The following is an 11,900-nucleotide window of genomic DNA, read 5'->3' as shown; positions in this document are numbered from 1 at the left end:
TGATATAATGACATTTTTAGCTTTGTCCTTTGACTCCTTTATCTTTTGTGTAACTACTACAGGTGTGTGTGTGTGTGTGTGTATGTATGGTTACCATACTGCTTTCGTAAAATATCTTATAACATCCTGTTTTAGGCTATAACAACTCAACTTTGATAGCATTCCTAAACTTTACACTTTTACCACCCCCTTTATGTTTTAGGTTATTGATGTTACAATTTATCTATGTTTTATATTATGTATCCAATAATAAATTATAGTAGTCATGATTATTTTAACACATTTGCTTTTATGCTTCAATTGTAAGTGAATTACACAATACCATTCCAATGTTAGAGAATTTGACTTTGATCACATATTTACCCTTAGTAGTGAGTTTTACACCTATGTTCATATGTTTTTATGATATTAATTAGCATCTTTTATTTCTGACTGAAGAATTCCCTTTATCATTTCTTGTAAGGCAAGTTGAAAAATATAATACATATGCATAGGACAAGACTGTTAGGATAAACAGTGAGTTTTATTTGCTGATGAGTCCCAAAGTTAAAATATTTTATTTTTTCTCAGTTTTACTTAATAATATGGTAAGTGTTGATCGATATAACCCACATATAAACTAAAGCTCCTTGGGATCCTCAATAGTTTTTAAAAGTACAAAAGTCTTCTGAGACCATAAGCTTGAAAACCACTACTCTAGGTGAATCTCAAGCATACACACTGGCTGGCTATCTATGATATCCTCTAAGCCCTAGAAAAACAAGATACTAGACGAAAATATATGACATAGGTTTGCACAGAGTGCACATGGAGTGAAGATTAGCAGGTCTAACTGGGTTCCAGTGTCTGAGCTACTGCAGATTATAGTGTTCACATAAGCTAAGTGTCTGTGATACTCTTGGAGATCCAGAAGGACAATATATTACAAGAAGCACAATGACTGATCTGCTGGCAAAGACGTTGGGGTAAGGGTCAGGAGAGTTTCCTGGGTTCCATGGTCAGAGACATCACCAATGATAGGACACTGGGTGAATCAGTTGCCTTCTACAGGCCCAAACTGATCACCAGGTTGAAAACTGGGGAGCCTTCCCAGCTGTTCTGGAGTATTGTGGGAAACCACAAGATCCCAGCTGGGAAAACCCTCTAGGTTTTCAGAAGGGTAGAAAGAAAGGAAGGAACTCTGTTAAAGCCAAAGAATTAGTTTAGTATAGATGGAAAAGTTTAACAAAACAAAAAGAAAATTGCATTATGTTGCTTACTCTGATATACTGATAGGAAGAAAAGGAGGAACTCTGTTGGGAACAAGGTCACCATTAACTTTTGTTATTAATGTTATTTATTGAAGTTTGTTGATGTAATACTAAGGTCACCTGAAATAACAAGTCTCCTGTTTCCTACAGAACTAGGGAAAATCACTAGCATCCAGTGCCTGCTGTGTGAGAGGAAAATTATGTTCTGACTATTCTCATTTTCTTGGAAATAATTTGGTTTTTAAATTCTTTCCTTTGCCTGAGGTTATTTTTAGTCACTTCCCATACAGGAGTTGTTTTGAAGTTATTAGGAAAAGATAATATAATTGGCAAATATATCCTCATTTGGATTTTTTGTGCCTGTTTTGGAGATCTGCAGGAAAAGCAAGAGAAAAGAATCTAATCCTATTTTGATTTTTAATGGTAGCATCTAATTTCTGGCCCATTCTTTGCATTCAACAAATTAATATCCTCATCTTTGTTGACTCATTAACCAGTAGATATTTACCGGGCACTCACCAGTGACAAAAGGGCAATAAAAGATAACATGATAAATGTAACACAAAGTGTTTCAGGGTAATGAAAATAATGATGTAAAAGATAGGCTGCTGCTATACAGTTGTGTAACCTTGAGCAAATGACTTTATCTCTGAAAGTTTCCTTTAGGAAATATGAATGAAAATGGTGAAATGAGATGCCATAAAGTGTTTAATATTGTGCTTGGCACATGGAAGACAATTAAGAAATCCTACCTCGCCCTCAATCCTGCTTTTCTGCTCTAATTGCTACACCTCTTGGTGCTCAGTTCAGTCGCTCAGTTGTGTCCGACTCTTTGCAACCCCATGAACCGCAGCTCGCCAGGACTCTGACCTCTTGGTGCTTGAGGAACATAAAATACATCTCCCAGATTGAGTTCTATTGTGAACAGAAAAAGCACATTATATTATTGTCATTAACATATACGTACACAACACCCCAGGAAAAGCACATTATCTCTAGGGTGTTGTGTGAGTATCTATATGTTAATGATACACCATATGCATCATACCAGTTAAAGTTTACACCAGCCAGTTCCCAGGCCACAGAATACTGGAGTGGGTTGCAATGCTCTCCTTCAGGGAATCTTCTCCAGGGGCTTTTCCTGACCAAGGGGTCAAACCTCTGTCTCTTATGTCTCCTCCACTGGTAGGCAGGTTCCTTACCACTAGCACCACCTGGGAAGCCCTGATTGAAGAAGGGACCTACTCAAATGCAATGCATTATTTCTACCATAGTTGAAATATCTTGAAGACTATCCATTCCTTTCCAGAGATTTTTGCATGAATAAAATTCCTGGTGGCAAAGGCTATCCACAGAACTAATATTTAGTTCTCAACTTACATTTGAAAGATGAGGGATTGTTTTTTCAATACCTAGGGCCTTGTACCTCATTAATTCATTCCTTTAATCATGTAAAAAAAAAAGAACCAGGTATAATTAGTTAGATTTTGTTGTTATTCCAGGTTTGTTTGTTTGTTTGTTTTTCCGGCATGTAAACTTACATAATGGAACTCATAAAAAATGATAATATATGTACATTTGCTTTCCATGAAAGAAATCAGAATGAAGAGGCTGAGCCAAAACAAAAACAATGACCAGTTGTGGATGTAACTGGTGATGGAAGTAAAGCCTGATGCTGTAAAGAACAAAATTGCATAGGAATCTGGACTGTTAGATCCATGAATCAAGGTATGTTGGAAATGGTCAAACAGGAGATGACAAGAGTACACAGTGACATTTTAGGAATTGGTGAACTAAAATGGACCAGAATGGGCGAATTTAATTCAGATGACCATTATATCTACTACTGTGGGAAAGAATTCCTTAGAAGAAATGGAGTAGCCCTCATACTCAACAAAAGAGTCCAAAATGTAGTACTTGGGTGCAATCTCAAAAATGACAGAATGATCTCTGTTCATTTCCAAGGCAAACCATTCAATATCACAGTAATCCAAGCCTATGACCCAACCACTAATGCCAAAAAAAATCTGAAGTTGAATGGTTCTATGAAGAACTAACACCAAAAAAAAAAGAAAAAAAAAAAAAGATGTCCTTTCCATCATAGGGGACTATAATGCAAAATTAGGAAGTCAAGAGATACCTGGAGTAATAGGAGGTGGTCTTGGAGTACAAAACGAAGAAGGGCAAAGGCTAACAGAGTTTTGCCAAGAAAACGCACTGGCCATAGCAAACATCCTCTTCCAACAACACAAGAGATGACTCTATACATGGACATCACCAGATGGTCCATACTGAAATCAGATTGATTACATTCTCTGCAGCCAAAACATGGAGAACCTCTATACAGTCAGCAGAAACAAGACCAGGAGTTGACTGTGGCTCAGATCATGAACTCCTTATGGCAGAATTCAGACTTAAATTGAAGAAAGTAGGGACAACCACTAGACCATTCCAGTATAATCTAAATCAAATCCCTTAAAATTATACAGTGGAAGTGACAGATTCAAGGAATTAGATCTGATAGACAGAGTGCATGAAAAACTATGGATGGAGGTTTGTAACACTGTACAGGAGGCTGTAATCAAAACCATTCCCACGAAGAAGGAATGCAAAAAGGCAAAATGGTTGTCTGAAGAGGCCTTACAAATAGCTGAGAAAAGAAGAGAAGTGAAAGGCAAAGGAGTAAAGGAAAGGTATATCCATCTAAATGCAGAGTTCCAAAGGATAGCAAAGAAAGATAAGAAAGCCTCCCTCAGTGATCAATGCAAAGAAATAGAGGAAAACAACAGAATGGAAAAGACGAGAGATCTCTTCAAGAAATTTAGAGACACCAAGGGAACACTTCATGCAAAGATTGGCACAATAAAGGACAGAAATGGTATGGACCTAACAGAAGCTGAAGATATTAAGAACAGGTGGCAAAAATACTCAGAAGAACTATACAAAAAAGATCTTAATGACTCAGATAACCATGATGGTGTGATCACTCACCTAGAGCCAGACATCCTGGACTGCAACATCAAGGGGGCCTTAGGAATCATCACTATGAACAAAGATAGTGGAGGTGATGGAATTCCAGTTGAGCTATTTCAGATCCTAAAAGATGATGCTGTGAAAGTGCTGCATTCAATATGTCAGCAAATTTGGAAAACTCAGCAGTGGCCACAGGACTGGAAAAGGTCAGTGTTAGTTCCAATCCCAAAGAAAGGCAATGCCAAAGAATGTTCAACCTACTGCACAATTGCACTTATTTCACACAATAGCAAAGTAATGCTCAAAATTCTCCAAGCCAGGCTACAACAGCAGGTGAAGTGAGAATTCCAGATGCTCAACCTGGATTTAGAAAAGTCAGAGGAACCAGAGATCAAATTGCCAACATCTGTTGGATCATAGAAAAAGCAAGAGAACTCCAGAAAAAAAACATCTACTTCTGCTTCATTGACTACGCTAAAGTCTTTGACTGTGTGAATCACACACAAAAAAAAACTATGGAAAATTCTTAAAGAGATGGGAATACCAGACCACCTTACCTGCCTTCTGCGAAACCTGTATGCAGGTCAAGAAGCAACAGTAAGAACTGGACATGGAACAACGGACTGGTTCAAAATTGGTAAAGGAGTATGCCATGGCTATATACTGTCATTTGGTTTATTTTTTTTTTATTTTTTTTTCCAGTGGGCTTTGTCATACATTGATATGAATCAGCCATGGATTTACATGTATTCCCAATCCCGATCCCCCCTCCCACCTCCCTCTCCACCCGATTCCTCTGGGTCTTCCCAGTGCACCAGGCCCGAGCACTTGTCTCGTGCATCCCACCTGGACTGGTGATCTGTTTCACCATAGATAGTATACATGCTGTTCTTTTGAAATATCCCACCCTCACATTCTCCCACAAAGTTCAAAAGTCTGTTCTGTATTTCTGTGTCTCTTTTTCTGTTCTGCCTATAGGGTTATCGTTATCACCTTTCTAAATTCCATATACATGTGTCAGTATGCTGTAATGTTCTTTATCTTTCTGGCTTACTTCACTCTGTATAATGGGCTCCAGCTTCATCCATCTCATTAGGACTGGTTCAAATGAATTCTTTTTAACGGCTGAGTAATATTCCATGGTGTATATGTACCACAGCTTCCTTATCCATTCATCTGCTGATGGGCATCGAGGTTGCTTCCATGTCCTGGCTATTATAAACAGTGCTGCGATGAACATTGGGGTGCATATGTCTCTTTCAGATCTGGTTTCCTCAGTGTGTATGCCCAGAAGTGGGATTGCTGGGTCATATGGTTTATTTAACTTATATGCAAAGTACATCATGCAAAATGCTGGGCTGGATGAAACAAAAGCTGTAATCAAGATTGCCAGGTGAAATATCAATAATGTCTGATACACAGATGACACCACCCTTATGGCAGAAAGTGAAGAGGAACTAAAGAGCCTCTTGATGAAAGTGAAAGAGGAGAGTGAAAAAGCTGGCTTAAAACTCAACATTCAAAAAACTAAGATCATGGCATCCAGTCCTGTCACTTCATGGCAAATAGATGGGGAAACAATGGAAATAGCGACAGGCTTTATTTTCTTGGGCACCAAAATCACTGCAGATGACTGCAGCCATGGAATTAAAAGATGCTTGCTCCTTGGAAGAAAAGCTATGACCAGTCTAGACAGCATATTGCAAAGCAGAGACATTACCTTACCGAGAAACGTCCATCTAGTCAAAGCTATGGTTTTTCCAGTAGTCACGTATAGATTTGAGAGTTGGACCATAAAGAAAGCTGAGCACTGAAGAATTAATGCTTTTGAATTGTGGTATTGGAGAAGACTCTTGAGAGTCCCTTGGACTCCAAAGAGATCAAATCAATCAATCCTAAAGGAAATCAGTACTAAATATTCATTGGTAGGACTGGTGCTGAAGCTGAAACTCCAATACTTTGGCCACCTGATGTGAAGAACTGACTCGTTGGTAAAGACCCTGATGTTTGGAAAGATTGAAGGAAGGAGGAGAAGGGGACGGCAGAGGGTGAGATCATTGGATGGCATCACTGACTCGATGGACATGAATTTGAGCAAGCTCCGGGAGTTGGTGATGGACTGGCAAGCCCGGCATGCTGCAGTCCATGGATTTTCAAATAAATCTCATATTGTCATATTGTATAGAATCAAGATAGTTCTGATAAAATATTAATGCTCACATTCTTAAACCACAGTAAGTTACATAATACCACATTGGCCTAAAGGAAGTTATTCTCTCCAGTGCAACATTCATTTTCCATTTTCATGGTAACATGACATTGTATCATCAAGGAGGAAAGGAATTAGCATCTTGATTCAAAGCAAAACACTTGGAAGCACACTACTTCTTTCTGCAATACTCTTCCCCCCAACCATTGCTAACATACTAGGCATTTTGTCTCTTCTTGACATATTTTAGACTGCTAAATGTTCAACATCTGTAACAAACATTTTTCAAGTTCCTGGAGTTTTCCTCTTCTTCAGGGGAACCTTGGCAATGACCATTGAGGGGGATATGGCACCTCTAGGAGAGAGATAGCCAGAGCTTCTTTCAGACTTGTTGACAGAGTATGTAACACTGTTTACCTGTGAGCAGGTGCCCAGAGATAAACTAAGAAGGCTCTATGTACTCTTAAAGCAAAATCTGCATGTTGGTTTACTAAAGACTTTTTGTCAACTCATGATTAATTATGATACTGTTCTGAAGCTCATTTTATAAAATAATGGCCAAGTCTTTTTAATCTGAAGAACATGAAATACGTTTATATAATCTTTGAAAGTGAAAGTGAAGTCACTCAGTCATGTCTGACTCTTTGTGACCCCATGGACTGTAGCCTACCAGGCTCCTCCATCTATGGAGTTTTCCAGGCAGGAGTACTGGAGTGGGCTGTCATTTCCTTCTCCAGGGGATCTTCCCAACCCAGGGATTGAACCTGAGTTTCCTGCATTGCAGACAGATGCTTTACCATCTGAGTTATAAGACAATAATCAGAAAACAATCTTGCTCGCTTCAAAGCTTTTGCTTTTCTCAATAATAACCCCTATTCTGCCTTCAGCTATACTTGTGTGTACATATCAGTTACTAGTCTACTGCCTGTGTTTATTGCCTGAGTATGGTCCCATAAGAGAGTTCAGGACCTACACTCTGTAACATAGTATCAGCAAGCTAAACTCTTCACACTTCTGTTTTACACAATGGAATATTACTCAGCCATTAAAAAGAATACATTTGAACGAGTTCTAATGAGATGGATGAAACTGGAGCCCATTATACAGAGTGAAGTAAGCCAGAAAAATAAACACCAATACAATATACTAACATATATATATATGGAATTTAGAAATATGGTAACGATAACCCTATATGCAAGACAGAAAAAGAGACACAGATGTACGGACTCTATGGGAGAAGGCGAGGGTGGGATGACCTGAGAGAACAGCATCGAAACATGTATATTATCAAGTGTGAAACAGATCGCCAGTCCAGGTTGGATGCATGAGACAAGTGCTCAGGGCTGATGCACTGGGATGACCCAGAGGGATGGGATGGGGAGGGAGGTGGGAGGGGGGTTCAGGATGGGGAACACATGTAAATCCATGGCTGATTCATGTCAATGTATGGCAAAAACCACTACAATATTGTAAAGTAATTAGTATCCAACTAATAGAAATAAATGAAAAAAAATAATAAATTTAGTTCACAAAGTGTAAGTGGTACTTTTCTGGTTGTCAGCTGGTGGTATTTGTGAGGGCTTGAATCTGGAGATCATATAGGAGGGGTGGTGATGAGGGGACAGAAGTAAAATAGAAAAGTGATGCATGTATATATATATATCACTGTCCTCTTCCAGTAAGTGATGCGGCCCATTCTTACATTCCTAGAAAAAACCCAATGGAATACAGCTGCTGCTGCTGCTGCTAAGTCACTTCAGTCGTGTCCAACTCTGTGCGACCCCATAGATAGCAGCCCACTAGACTCCACCATCCATGGGATTCTCCAGGCAAGAACACTGGAGTGGGTTGCCATTTCCTTCTCCAATGCATGAAAGTGAAAAGTGAAAGTGAAGTCGCTCAGTCGTGTCCGACTCTTAGCGACCCCATGGACTGAAGACTACCAGGCTCCTCTGTCCATGGAATTTTCCAGGCAAAAGAGTACTGGAGTGGGGTGCCATTGCCTTCTCCGAATGGAATACAGAGATGAGATTAAATTGTCACATTCATATACAGAATATTATATAACCTTTAAAATGTTATAAAAATAACAGAGAGATGATTTTTCTGTCTTTGAGAGCAGCAATGATGAGATTATTGATACCGAATGTTGACAAGTATATGAAGAAATAGACACTCATGCATCATGGGTTGAGGGGATATATTTTGAAGGTCAGTAAGCCAATATATGTCAAAATTTGAAAATATCCATGAAAAGAAAAGCACCCTCTGAAATCCAGGAGCTGGCCCAGCACTCGGTTAAGCCTTGGTGTTCTTTCCTTGAATACAAACACTTCCACAGAACATTAACATCTGATAAGGCCACTCTGAGACTGTGACCTATCAAGAGAAAAACAAGCTCACTATGTGATCATGTATAAGCACAGAGAAGTATTTCCCAATCACAAAAAATGGCCAAATATTCTCCTATTCTGGCTAATATAAGTGGGTGCTGCTTCTTTACCTATCATAACTTTAGCCTTGGCCTTGTCTTCCCCATTTGTAGAACAAGGTTTAGTTAGATACCAAATCATAGAATTACAGTTGATCCCTGAAAAACATGGAGGTTAAGGGAGTTGACCCTCCATGCAGTTGAAATTTGTGTATAACTTTACAGTCAGCCCTCCTTGTATGCTATTGCACATTCATGGATTCAACCAACCACATTCATGTAGTACTGTAGTACTATTTATTGAAAAAAATCCACATAGTTCTAACTCGTGTTCTTCAAGGGTCTACTGTACTCATATTTCCTGACAGCTTTCAATCTACAGCAAAGCCTTCCTTAAACCCTCCTCCAAATCACCAAACACGAGTTCTAATCTTAAAATAAGTTGTTTCTAAAACCCCCTTACTGAGGCACACCAGGATGTGTGTTCTTCCTCTCTGTAACCTGAGTTGTTCAAATAATGGTGGTTTTTGACTGGAGGGCATTGCCATTCACAATCTTTGGCAAAGTAGTTCTATTTCAAGACATTTGTCATACAGAAATGTTCAAACAGGCATGAAAACATAAACAATGATGCATCAATTTTCACAGGAAAATAGAATATAAAAATATGCTAAAGAATAAGTATATGAAAGAATAAGCTAATAAGCATGTTGCATAAAAACTATAAAATGCTGCTGAGAGAAATTAAAAGAGACATAAATAGAAGATTCATTGTTAAGATGTCAGTTCACCCCAAATTTATCTATTGATTCAAAGCTATCCCAATCAAAATCCCAGCTGGAGTTTTTGTAGAAATGGACAAGATGACTCTAATATCATATGGAAAAGCAGAGTAATAATAACCCAAATAACTGAAAAATAATAGAAGACTCACACTGCTTAATTTCAAGATATTATAAAGCTACAATCATCAAGACAATGTGGATTGTAATGAAGATACATAAGTAGATCAATGGAAGAAAATAGAGTCCAGAAGTAGACCCATCACATACAGAGACAGGTGATTTTCGACAAAGATGCAAAGGCAGCTCAGTGGAGAAAGAAGAGTCTTTAAGCAAATGATACTGTAACAATTGGATATCACTATGCCAAAATTGAACTTCAACCTATGTATGTGCACCATATACAAAAAATTCAAAATGGATATTTTTCTAGATTCCATGTATATGTATTAACATACAATATTAGTTTTTCCTCTTTCTGACTTACTTCACTCTATATAATAGGCTACAGGTTTCTCCACCTCAGTTTAACTGACTCAAATTCATTCCTTTTTATTGCTGAGTAATATGCCACTATATACATGTACCATGGCTTCTTCATCCATTCATCTGTCAATGGACATCTAGGTTGTTTCCACGTCCTGGCTATTGTAAATAGTCCTGCAATGAACATTGGTGTACATATGTCTTTTTGAAATATGGTTTCCTTAGGGTATATTCCCAGTAGTGGGATTGCTGGGTCATACGGTAGTTTCATTCCTAGTTTTCTAAGAAACCTTCATACTGTTCTCCATAGTGGCTGTATCATTTTACATTCCCCCCCAACATTGTAAGAGGGTTCCCTTTTCTCCACATCCTCTCCATCAATATTCATGTTGCAGAAATCAACACAACATTGTATAGCAATGAACTTCCAATTAAAAAATGAAAAAAATGGATCATAGACCTAAATATGAAACCTAAAACTGTAAAACTTGTAGAATATAAGATAGAATCTTTATGACCTTGGTTAGGCAATAATTTCTTATATATAACACCAAAACACAACTGATATAAGAATTGTTCTTCATTAAAATGAAAAACTTCTATTCTGCAAAAGACATTTTTAAGAGAATAAAAAGACAATTCACAAACTGGGAGAAAATATTTGTAAAACTTATATCTAATAATATACTTATATCCAGCATATATACAAAGAACTCAACATCAACAACAAAAAGGGACCACTCAATTTAAAAATGGGGGCAAAATATTTATAAATATTTATACTTCACTCAATATATATGGATGGCAAATATGCCTATGAAAAGATGTTCAACATCATTAGTGATTATAGAAGTGCAATTTAGAACCACAATGAAATATGGCTAAAATTATAAGACCAGTCATATCAAGTGTTAGGAAGGATGTGAAGGAATCAGAACTTTCACACACTGCTATGAGAATGTAAAATGGTACAACCATTTTGGAAAATGTAAAAGTTAAATGTATACCTACCATATGATTCAGTCATCTCACTCCTAGGAATTTATCCAAGAGAAAAGCAATGTATATGTCCATAATAACAGTTCTACATGAAATGGTTGCAGCAGTTCAAATCTGGAAACAACCCAAATGTCCATTAACAGGTGAATGGATAAACTGTGTAAATGGTGGTATAGCCATATAATAGAATACTACTTGGCAATGAAAAGCAATGAACTATTGATACATGTAACAACTCACATGGGTCTCAAATAATTATGCTGAATGGATAAATATGTGGTGTATATATATATGTACACACACACACACACACAAATAGAATATGACTCAGCCATTAAAAAGAATTTGAGCGAGTTCTACTGAAGTAGATGAACCTAGAACCTGTTACACAGAGTGAAGTCAGAAAGAGGAAAACAAATAATGTGAATCAACACATATATATGGAGTCTAGAAAAACGGTCTATTAATGAATCTATTTACAGGGAAAGAATGGAGATGCAGACATAGAAAACTGATTCATGCACAGAATGGGGTGAGAGTGGGACAGAGAAAGTAACATTGACATATATACACTATCATGTGTAAAATAGCCAGTGAGAAGTGGCTCTATAACACAGGGAGGTCTGTGATGACCTAGAGGGGTGAGATAGAGGGAGCAGAGGGAAGCTCAAGAGGGAAGGGATAATATGCATAATTATGGCAGATTTGCAATGCTGTATGGGAGAAACCAATACAACATTGTAAAGCAATTTTCCTCAAATTAGAAA

Source organism: Dama dama, chromosome X (assembly GCF_033118175.1).
Source record: "Dama dama isolate Ldn47 chromosome X, ASM3311817v1, whole genome shotgun sequence".
NCBI lineage: Eukaryota > Metazoa > Chordata > Mammalia > Artiodactyla > Cervidae > Dama > Dama dama.
The sequence above is the reverse complement of the archived record's forward strand: the minus strand, read 5'-3'. Positions refer to the sequence as shown.